The sequence below is a fragment of the Centruroides vittatus genome, unplaced genomic scaffold (assembly GCF_030686945.1).
Source record: "Centruroides vittatus isolate TY-2023 unplaced genomic scaffold, ASM3068694v2 contig_18, whole genome shotgun sequence".
In the NCBI taxonomy this organism is placed as follows: Eukaryota; Metazoa; Arthropoda; class Arachnida; order Scorpiones; family Buthidae; genus Centruroides; species Centruroides vittatus.
Window position 1 is genome coordinate 5522152 of NW_027121101.1, and position 12305 is coordinate 5534456.

A 12305-nucleotide genomic window follows, 5' to 3' on the forward strand; every position below is an offset into this window, starting at 1 on the left:
ACTTATATATAATAAAAAATTAATAGTATACTATCAAACAATACAATAATTACACTAAAAATTAAATTAAATTAGACAAAATTGCAATTATTTTACAAGTCATTAACGTAAGCAAAAATATACGAATTTTTTTGTGAAAAAATACAAGATACAAGAGAATAAAAAATATACCAAATAAAACTACATATATTTGTATATTAGCATTATTTTTTTCGTATTTCTATTATAATAATTTGATTTTATACGAATTTTTAAAATAATATATATGAATTTAACCCCATGACCTTGGAATTGGCCTGAGCATACAAACTCCTGAACGGTTCGGCATTCCGTAAACATAAGAGGGTTAAGAAATATTCCAAATGTTATGCACGGATAAGGGTTAACCGAGCCAAATCATAAAAAAGAGGGCACCTAAGGGAAGTTTCATTAAAAGCAGTGGCGTGCCGTGACATTTGATGATAGGGAAGCTGTGTTTCTGTAAGAAGCCGACTTACAGGGGCAATCAATTAATTGCGCGTCAGGGCCCGTTCGTATTCGTTTGTTCGATAAGCCAGTAAAAACCGTATACTTCTTTAAATGTATTTTTAATAGATTATCTGAAGTACTTAATAAATAAGAAAGTTCAATATAATTACCTCCGTTATTAGATTCAATAAATTCCCTATGCCCTCTAAATGCCAATTCTTGCTTTGAGAAAAAACATATAACATCTATTAATTTAGATATATCTATAAATCGTAATTATCTTGTTATAATTTTCAATATTTATTTTATATTGTCTACCAATGTTAAATTCTATTCCGCTTTGATTTCCAAATTGCTTCAATTTTACGAAAGAATTGTCATAAAAACATCATAAAAACATCATACCAGCAGTGCCGTAACTCGGGCGATGCCAGCGGTGCCCAGGCACAGGGCGCAGACCCTTGGGGGGCGTAGAAATGACCTGGACCAAGTTTCATATCATAGTTTTGGGGCGTAGTTACAGAAGCTCGCACCGGGCGCATAAAAGACTAGTTACGACACTGCATACCAGTAAATTCATATCGGTTGGGTTAAGTTATAAATCTACTCATGATTCACATAATCGGGCGAGGGGGGCTAACAGCCTAAGACCGGTCCTGGATAGAATTGGAAGCGTTATACGTGTGTAGCTTCCACCAGCTAAACCGGGTGAGGTGGTGCTCTGTAAAGCGCATGCACGAATGAGTATAATCTGACTGTTTGGAAGCTGACAATACAGCGCTTCCATTCCGCCACTAATATTCGAATATACAATAGCAATCTTATCGTTTTTTTCACATGTAGTATAGAAATTTGTAATAAGATACACAATGCGGTTATAATAAAATATTAATTTTAATTATATGGAAATAATCGCATAATATGTATTTATTTTTTCGAAAATATAAGGGAAGCGGCGCTTCCACCGCTTCCAATGACGGCGGACCCCCACCGTATTTGTGCCCACGGGCCTCTGATTGTTAAATCCGGCCCTGTCTGTAGGAGCGTCTGCAGTGCCGGATGAAGAAAGAAAATACAGCTTTTTTGCCGATTTTTACACTTTCCGATTGCTTATATTTCGGCAATCTCTTTATAGAAAAATCTGAAACTTTGCACACTACCTAAGAAAACAATTACCTTTCGAACGAGATGTTCAGAATTACTATAGGCGTTTGGAGGCGGAGAAATAGAGCCCCGAAAATCGGCAACTTTGATTCCTGCACATAGTCAGTCAGTGCTTTTCCACTTAGCATCGGAGACACTGCCCTGACTCTCGACCTCTTGTTTTATATATTTTATTTTGTTATTAATTTACTTGTCTATATATAAAATTTATAAGATTCTTTAAACATGTATTAAGACTAGGTTTAAAATTTTATTTTTATAAACATTTTTATAATTTATGGTTTTTAGTAATCAATATTTATAAAAGCACTTAAATGAAATTAAACGTTACATAATGCAATATGATGACAAAAATGTTAAATAATTAATGAAAATTAGTAATACATTTTTAAGCAAAATACATTTATAAATTTGTTTAAATGAGTAGAATTTCTTACTGCAATTATACACTTGCTCTTGCTAAAGATACTGCAAAAAGCAGCAAGCAAACATACTAATTATAATTAATAAATCTTCAAGTTACATATTGTATTATATATAGTATATAGCAAAAGAAAAAAAAACATTTAATTGCATTAATAATTGGTGCATTTATAAAAGTAAAATTCTATTTTATAAATAACTTTGGCAACTATTTTGAAATATTCTTGTATATTTTTATTGGTATTGTTGAAACTTTTATATAAGTTTTGAAATAGTTGAAGTATGTATTCTGTATAACTATTAAACTGTAATGTTTGCTTAAACAGATGAAAATAAATTATGAGGAATTTTTTGTTATTTCACCAATTTTCACTTTATAATTTTACAAAATTATTTGTCTCTATACAGTTTACAAGATTGAATTCCAAAAATTATAAATATAGAATTTTTTAATATCCACTAATTCTATTTTTCCTTTCTTAGTATGGATTTCTCGATTTTTAAAATTAATTATATTTATAAATAGCTGAAATATTGATTTGTTTTCATATGATCGTTATAGTTACTTTGATTTTTAGGAAGAGTTTGTTATTCAATTAAATGTTTAAAATTAAATTTATCTGAGACGAAGATATAAGAAGCTCTAAAATCAAAATTTATGTTTTCAGAGAATCTTTAAGTTCATATATAATTGACATAAACATCCAATTAAATGAGAATTTTCTATCAAATATCTATGTAACTATAGTAGCAGCATTCAAAACAAATCAATATTTAGAATATTTTAAAATTTTTATAATTTAAATAACTTAAAAACAAATACATAAAGCATAATATTTTATTGATCTTTATGTAATTTTATATTAGATAATATAAAAAGAAAGTTCAACAACAAAATGAATATGAAATAGGCCTAATATAAATGACAGTCATTGTAATTGACAAAATAACATACGCCAGAAATGATAATGAAGAGAAACAACAGTAAAACGGCGTTAAAATCACATACTTTTAATAAAAAAATTGCTAGTACATTCAGCGACTTAGTCATTGTCATCAGGCAAAAAAAAAAAAAAAAAAGAAAAAATAATAATAATCGAATACAATTTTTAAATTTAAGAATAGAACAAAATATATATCGTGGCTAATTTACAAAACATTCGATAAATTAAGACAAAATATAACAACGCCGAGCTTACCTGTTAGTTTATTTGTGCACATGTAAGAACAAACATTGATATTAGCTAATTTCGTACTTCTAACTCTTCTATTGTATTATAGAATTTGGTTTATATAACTATAAAGGTTATCTTACGTAGTCGATCTTACCCGTTTTCACCGGGTGCAAGAATTAGGTCCCCCTCTTCTGAGGCTAATTAGAGAATTTTTTAGACGAGTCTAAAAATATGTTCGATTTCCCACAAAAATGCAAAAAGCCGCAGCTAAAATAGTACAGTAGAAACCGAGTTCGTCAGGATAATCCTTAAACAGTTCGGCCCGTAGATGCTCACAGAAGAATTTTATACTTGGGGATTTTTATTTTATTTTTGTCGATAATTTCATGTAAACTTCACTTTTTATATCTAATATATAATTGAGGTGGGTTGATAATGATTATAATAAGCGCAGAGCCCAAACGATTACGAGTTGAAAGTTGAAATTTGGTACAGTTGGGGTACGTCATGAGAATGTACACTAAGAAGGGATTTTTCGAAATTCCTCCCCCCGCGGGAGAGAGAGAAAGGGTTAAGAAGGAAGAAAGAGCAGGTGTGTATAGGATACCGTACGAGAACGCACAGTTGGGAATTAAGAAAGATTATATCGGCGTTATGACAAGGAGTTTGAGTGTAAGACTCAAGGAGCACAAGTATAGCATCAGAAAAAGTTGCAACGCATGGTACTATCCCAAATGGCTCAGAACGAAAACTCGGTAGTTAAATGGGATGAAGCGGACATTATCAAACCCGTGAGCTTCCCAACGTTAGCATGGACCGCTGAGAAAATAGAGATTTACAAAAGCAAACTGGAAGGGGCGTGTATAAATGCGAGGGACGCTGAGGGCCTTCCATCGGCCTGGAAGTATATGGTTAAAACTCTGCAAGGAACTCTTAATTTACATGTTTATTTTATTGTTCTGCATTAGTATTAGTTGATACTTGTATTTAGGAGTTTTTCTGAGTTTATTTTAGTTTTATTTTATTCCTTGTTTTTAATTTTATACAATATTCGTTTATTATTTGATACTTGTATTTAGGAGTTTTTCTGAGTTTATTTTTAATTTTTTATTTTATTCTTTGTTTTTTAATTTTATACAATATTCGTTTATTATTTATCATCTTTTAATCCGTTGTCAATTTTTTGAAATTTAAATATTTGTATTCGATCCTCTAGAACGGAACTGTTCCATTTGTCGGTTTATTTAACCTGGTGATGGCCTATGAAATAGGTCGAAAACGTTTGTTTTAAATTAAACTTTCTCGGCAACGATAAAGGTGTTAGATTAATATTTAAAAAGTTATACAACTGAATTCTCAGCACGCTAGTGCTCCACTGCTGAATTATCCAATGTAGTTTAAGACAAATAACAAGGTATACTGTTTTCAAACCTTTTTTGAATTTGATCATATGCGAACTTAACGTTAAGTATTATTCTTTCTTTTACGAAAAACCTTCATAATCCAGTGGTAGGTGTTTCTACAACAGCTAACGTTTTCAACCCCCTCAGAATCTTCTTCAGGCACAGCACAAAAATAGTTTCAAATGCCAGTGAATGGAACAAAAAACCGAACCGAATTCTATTCCATAATTTTGAATCATGGAATTGGAAGATGAGATGGAACATTATGCTCGAGATCGGGTGTTGTTTACGCATGCGTGCTATTACGTTTGCCTATCTTTAAACATATATTGAATTAAAACAATATTAAATTATTTGTGGGTGCGCATTTCCCTCATAGCAATATTTCCAGGCTTGCGAGATGTTAATTGCATCTTTGTAGTTGATGCATGTGTTATGCAAACCCGCCTTATATATCTCTAGGGTCTCTAGTATTCTAAGTTGGTCCGTATGGTGTGACATTCTGATTATACGAGCATTTTGGAGGTCGGCTGTGATTCCCTGTTGTGTGGCGTACGTTGCCAGTGTGGTAGATAGTTTATTGTTGGCAATGTCGTATAGTAAGAAGTATACTTGTTAAGTATCATATTGATCAGCTAATTTTGTTGGAGAGCCGTCCCATCTCCCTCCTGCCAGTTCTTGGCAAGGTGCTGGAGAGGTTGATCACTAATAGACTCCAATGGCACCTGGAGAAGAACAACTTTCTGCACAGTAACCAGTTTGGTTTTAGGCCACAGCGCTCGACCGCAGATGCTATTGAAGGCGTCATCAGCAGCATTAACAACCTCCTAAGTAGCTACAAGTATGTGATGGCCATCAGCCTGGACATTGCAAAGGCTTTCGACAGTGCCTGGTGGCCCTCTATTCTTTACCGCCTTAGAGCCAAGGATTGCCCTGCTAATCTTTACCGAATTATTACTGACTACCTCACTAACCGCTCCGCCATTCTTAACTATGGAGGACATAACGTATGCCGGAGCGTGGTCCGTGGATGCCCGCAGGGCTCTGTGTGTGGCCCTTTGCTATGGAACGTTGTATTTGATGATTTCCTCAACCAAAATTTTGGGCAACATGACATGGTGGCCTACGCGGATGATGTCCTGGTGCTGCTGGGTGGACGTTCTCGGGCAGAACTAGAGCGCAATGGAAACCACATATTGGAACAAGTCCTCGATTGGGGAACTAAGAATAAACTAACATTTAATGCTGCCAAGACCTGTGGCATCGTATTTAATAAACCAAGGCAGCCCAATCTGTACCGAAGAGTGCCAACTGTCAAGATGGGCGATCATTCTGTTCGCATAAAGAAAACTATTAAGTACATGGGAGTTGTCTTGGACTTTCGCTTATTATGGAATACCCATACCCAGTATATTACAGATCGCACCGGGAAGATCTTCAATGCTCTGGCAGGCATGGCAAGGAAGCGTTGGGGCCTGGCAGCCGAAGCCCTTGACGCAATATATAATCAGATTTTCCTGCCGATCACTACATATGCATGTGGAAGCTGGGGGCATGACATCACCAAATCCCATATAAAAAGGAAATTTATCACTGCCCAACGTAGAGCTCTTCTTCAAATTACCAAGGCGTATTGCACCACCCCCAGCGCTTCTTTACAAGTTTTGGCAAAAAAGGCACCCATCAATAAAGTGATAGCCCTCAACTCTAAACTGTGGCACATAAAATGGGGTCGAGATATCTATACTGATAATCACTGTATTAAACATGAAGACTTGGAGACCAATGTGAGCTTTGCCAATTCGAGGCACCCAGCCACTCCTTGCAATATCCGTTTCGACACCTCTGACCAGACTGACCTCCATATTTTCACCGACGGATCTAAAACCGGCTCGAACGTGGGCTGTGGCTTTGCTGTTTTCAATAATGACGAAGAAATTGCTACGGGCCATTTCAAGCTTGGGGAGCACTGTTCCGTCTTCCAGGCAGAGCTTCTTGCCATTAGAAAAGCCATCGACTGGTCAAATGATAACTACACTACTAAGGAAATCACTATTATTACAGACAGCGCTTCTGCAGTGGCACTCCTTCAGGCCAAGACTTATCATCCCATTGCCACTGGCATTCACGAAACTGTTATCCACTCTCCCAACCATTTTCACATCAGCTGGACCAGAGCTCACCAGGGCACCCACGGTAATGAGAGGGCGGATGCCATTGCTAAACAAGCTTCCACTGACCATTCCCTGCCCTTCTCTTACAATAAAATTAACATCAGGGCCATCAAGGGCATCCTTTGGCAGGATCTCCTTGCCTCCTGGCAGGACGAATGGAATCATAACGACTCCATCACCTTTAACTTTATTCCAAATATAAAGGAATTCCTGACTCTTAAGTGGTACACTCCCAACCACTATCTTTCTCAGTTTCTGACCAACCATGGTAGGTTCTTTACCTACCTGGCTGGGTTTAAAGGAACAACTAACCCTTCTTGCACCATCTGTGGAACCTCTGATGGCAGCACCCACTACACCCTGCAGTGCCCGCTTCTGGAGTTGGAACGACTCCACCTCAAGACGACCATCGAGACCCACGACGATAACTGGCCCCCTCAACATCTGGACAGTCTTCTTAAATATAAAGACACCTACAGTGCCTTTTTCTACCTTATTTCTGTGTATTTTAAAAGAACATCGGTACCTGCCTACTGAATTCTTGGCAAAGGTTAGCGGCGACTCTCATTCTACTCCTCAGCATGTTCTTCTGGCCTCTGCTTGTGTATTGCACAATTCATTGTAGATTTTGTAAATATTTGTAAATATTGCAGTTTATTTCTCTTTATTTTTTTATTTTTTTTTCATATGTATCTGTATTGTTTTTTTTAATTGTATTTTATTCCATTTATTATTATTGTTGGGTTAAGTTAGATATACTCGGTTAACACCGGTGGCTGTGTACTATGCCGGACCAAAGTCAAGGCATAGTAACCAAAACAGAAATTAAAGAAGTGTATCAGTGTGTGTGTCTGTATTCAGGAATTTTCTCACAATATGACATGTATTCAATATAGTGGCCTTCTGTAGAGTGATGTATGTGTTTCTATTCAATTGTAATGTGCTCAGGCTTTTGTGTAGTGTGTGTGGTATGACACCTGTAGAGGAGAGAACAACAGGTACAATAAGCACCCTATCCATCCTCCACAGATGCCTTATTTCCTGGGCGAGTTCTGTGTACTTGCTAATTTTTTCAGTGCATGCGTTTTGTATATTGTGAGTGTTTGGAATGGATATGTCTATAATGTATGTGATTTTATTGTGTTTGTCAATGAGTGTGATGTCTGGTCTGTTGTGGTAAATTGTTTTATCTGTGATTATGGCTCTGTCGTAGTACATTTTGTGCGTGTTGTTTTCCAATACTGTCTGTGGAATGTATTTGTAATATGGTTCGTGGATGTCTACTAATTTGTGTTTCTTTGCAAGCTCTTGGTGTATTATATTTGCTACTTGGTTATGTCTGTGTAAATAATCTGTCTGTGCCAAGAGCTTGCAACCAGAGGTGATGTGTTGTATAGTTTCTGGCATGATGTGACATTTTCTGCATGTGTCATTTGTGAGTGTTGCATCTTTGAGTATGTGTTTTCTGTAGTTTTTAGTATTTATGACCTGATCCTGTATGGCAATCATGAATCCTTCCGTCTCCCCAAAGAGGCATCCCCGAGCTAACCAGCTGTTTGACGCAGTTTTGTCAACAAAATCCTGGGCCAGATCGTAAGGATGCCTGCCATGGAGTGCCTTTCGAGCCCATGATTGCTTAATGGTGTCTATGCTTTTTATATGTTGTGTTGTGTCCGTATGATGTGAGTGTAAGTTTAATGGTGTGTTATTTGAGTCTGCTAGAGTTACTGCTTTATGTAATTGTGATGTTTCTTGTTTTTTGTAGAAAAACTCTCGCAGTGACTGTATTTGTTTGTAGTGAAGGTTAACTATGTCAATCAGGCCACGTCCGCCATCTTTACGTGGAAGGGTTAATCTTTCTGTGGCGGATTTAGGATGATGTTGTTTATGCTTAGTAAGTGTTGTTCTTGTTTTCCTTTGGAGTTGCTCAAGATCAGTGTGAGTCCAATGTATAACTCCAAAAGAATATGTGAGTACTGGGATGACATATGTGTTTATTGCTTTAACTGTGTGTTTTGCATTTAATTGTGTTCTGAGAATAGCATTTAACCTACTTTGGTATTCTATAATTAATCTTTGCTTTATTTGTGTATGTTCTGTTAGTTTGGCCTGTTGGAATCCTAAATACTTGTAGAACTCGCCCTCTTCCATGGATTCAATAATGTCTCCATTTCCAAGTGCAAAATCTTCTTTCTTCAGGATTCCTTTTTCTATGTGAACTGTTTTGCATTTATCTAGGCCAAATTCCATTTGTATGTCCTTGGTGTATGAATGTGTGATTTGTAGGAGTTGATGAAGTTGTTTTTGTGTGGATGCATAAAGTTTTATGTCATCCATGTACATGAGATGTGACAGTGTAAACTGTGTTGTTTTTTTGTGTCTGATATTGTAACCATATTGCGTGTTGTTTAACATGTTGGATAATGGGTTCAGGGCTAAGCAGAACCAGAGAGGACTCAAGGAATCTCCTTGAAAAATTCCTCGCCTAATAAAAATTTGGTTTGTTTGTATGGAAGTGTTACTGAACCCTGAGATGTAGTGTTGTTCTCCAGTGCTGCATAGTGTTTTGAAAGAATGCAATGAGTGATGGATGTATTTTGTACATGTGTAGGATATGTAGCAGCCAACTGTGTGGAACACTGTCGAATGCTTTTCTGTAGTCTATATATGCCATGTGTATGTTTCTGTGTTGTCTGTGTGCTTGCCGTAGAATGACTGAATCTATGAGTAACTGTTCTTTGCATCCCCTGTGGTTTCTACGACAACCTTTTTGTTGTTCTGTTAGAATGTCGTGTTCTTCAACATGTTTGTATATTTTGTTTGCAATACAGGATGTCAATAATTTGTAGAGTGTTGGAAGACATGTAATTGGTCTGTATTGTGTGGGGTCTGTGGTATTGTTGTTTTTAGGTTTCATGTAGGTGATGCCCTGAGTAAGAAAATTTGGCATGTCTTGTGGATTGATGATGATGTGTGTTAGATGTTTAGCTAGTTCCTGGTGCAGTGATGTGAACTTTTTGTACCAGAAATTGTGAATGTTGTCTACACCAGGTGTCTTCCAGTTGTGTGTTCTGTTAACAGTGTATTGGAAATCATGTATGTTTATTTCAACACAGGGCATAGTTGGTATGTTGTGCAAGTTTCTGTTCTCCTCCTCGATCCAGCCTGCATCAGCATTGTGCGTGACAGCACTGGACCAAAGAGAAGACTAATATGTTGTGAGTTCTTCTTCTGTTGGTGTGCCACTGTGCTGTGTATCAGTGTTTGCTTTGTTATTAATTTGTCTGTAAAAGAGTTTTTCATTGTTTGTAAATAATTTATTTTGTTGTTTTCGTAGTGTACATGTTTTGTATCGTTTGAGTCTACGTGCTTTGGCAGCAAGTTTTTGTTTTAGTGTATCAATGTATTCTGTAATGCGTGTGTTGTGATGTTCATGTTTTGTGTGTGTTTTTATTTTCTTGAAAATGTTTTTGAGCTGTTTCCTTAATTTGGGTGTTATGTTGTTTTTAGTGTATTGTGTTAGCCTGCCTAATTGCTGTCTAATGTCATTTATTTGTGTTTCTATTCTTCTCTGCCAGGCAGGCTTGTGATAGAATTGTGTTTTCTGTGTATTTGTCTGTGATTGTACTTTCAGTCCATGGTGTGTCACTACTGTGACTGCCCCAGCATAAACTAATGTATGAATGTCTGCGAGTGTAGAAATTGAATGAATGTAGTGTGGTAGTAAGTGAGTGTTTACATAATTTAGTGTTTTTCCTACTTTCTTTGACGTGTTGATTTTTGGTATTCGTGGTCGTTGTGTGGGATCTGTACCTGTATATTTAGTGAGTGTTTCCTGAAATATAAGTGAGAGCGTATTAACTAAATCCAAGTCTATGTTATCAGTGATGGATGAGGAAGTGTCTGTAGTATCATTAGTGGTAATTGTTGTATGTGTGTTATTATCAATGCTTGTTGCTGGATTATCCTGACAGGTTACATGATCTTCATTAATGTTAGATGTTTCTGTCTGTTGATGTATTTGATCAGCAACCTGTTGTTTGATAAGTTCAAGTGTTGTTTGTGGAATAAGGTTGTTGTGTATAATTGTTCTTTTTTGATCAACAACCCTTTGTTCGGTGACAGTGAGATGAGGATACTGTTGCGTGAATCTATGGTGTAGCTGTTGTCTGTATGCTGTCATGTTTGTTTCAAGTTTTGTGATGGTGTAGTAAGTACGGATGATAAACTCGTTCATTTCTACTGTCCATTTCATCCGTTGGCGTGGTTTTCCAGCCTTTGTGGTCTGTGGATGCATTGCCACAGAAACACCAAGGCTGGGTTGGTTCCTCACATCTGTTGAGGGCATTGCAGTAGCCATGCTTGGGCCGGTGCTGCTTTCGCCACCGGTAACCAAGGGAGACTGTGACCTATTTTTCGAACGTGAGCCTCTGCCTAACCCACGAACGCGGACCTTGTTAACCCGGGCGACGTCCGAGCCGGTATCACACTTTGATCTAGTTATTACCATGATGAATATCTCCACAGAATGTGGGCGTGGTCACTCTTAGCTTCATTTCTCCCCATAGACCTTACTGGCATGGGTGTCCCTACCAGGAGCTTATGCTCCAGCCTGCATTGCCCTATGGATCAGTAAAATTACTGGGCTCTCCCACCACGACCAGGTGGTGACCACGGGAGAGTTATTTTATTATTATTATTTATTGTTGTTGTTGTTGTTATTTCCATTATTATTGTTTTTTTTTTGTTTTTATTTACACTGTATACGGTATTTTAATTTGCCGTATCTACGTTCCTATGTATTGTAATCTACACTCTCATTTTATGTACTTATTATTTGTCGCGCTTCCACCCTGTTATGTTATACTACGGTATCGGGAATGTACCTTTTTGGTATCTTAATCAATAACTAACTAACTAACTAACTAATTTTGTTGTCAATACACGATCGTACTCTTCACGAATCAGATTTTCACGGTCTTTCATCATACGCTCGCAAATTAAGCCAACTTGTCGGAAAGTAAAAAGCGGCTGATCGCGTCTCGACGGTGCTAAAAAGCCACTTCCAGGACTTACTATATTCATGATGGGAGAGTCTGACGAACTCTCTGGTGTGTTAGATCCTCCGGACGAAAATAAAATTGTTCTCGTCTTTGTAGCCTTTTCATCTCTTCTCTAATATTTGTGGCTATTTGTTCAGATGTAAGTTTAGGAGAAACATCTCCGAACGGTGATGGATGGATTTCGTGTAATCTTGTCGGCGGAATGACCGGCGATAATGTCATGGAGCCACGTCTTCGCCTTTTAGCTGGTTTGCGATTAATTGTGTTCGATGCATCGCAATCGCAGAACCTCTTCAACTTAAGCCTACGGGTCATACCGAAAATATCGTTATTTCTCTATAAATATCACGTAATATCAACTTCCTATCGTTTGCGTACGAAATTCATACACTTAGAAGTCGGAAAAGTCACTAATTTTTAAATTTTTTAACAATG

General features: G+C 36.9%; 1 pseudogene; it reads right to left on the bottom strand.

The window, feature by feature from the left end:
• Positions 1-4566: 4566 nt before the first annotated feature.
• On the bottom strand, positions 4567-12305 carry LOC136969634 (akirin-2-like; annotated as a pseudogene).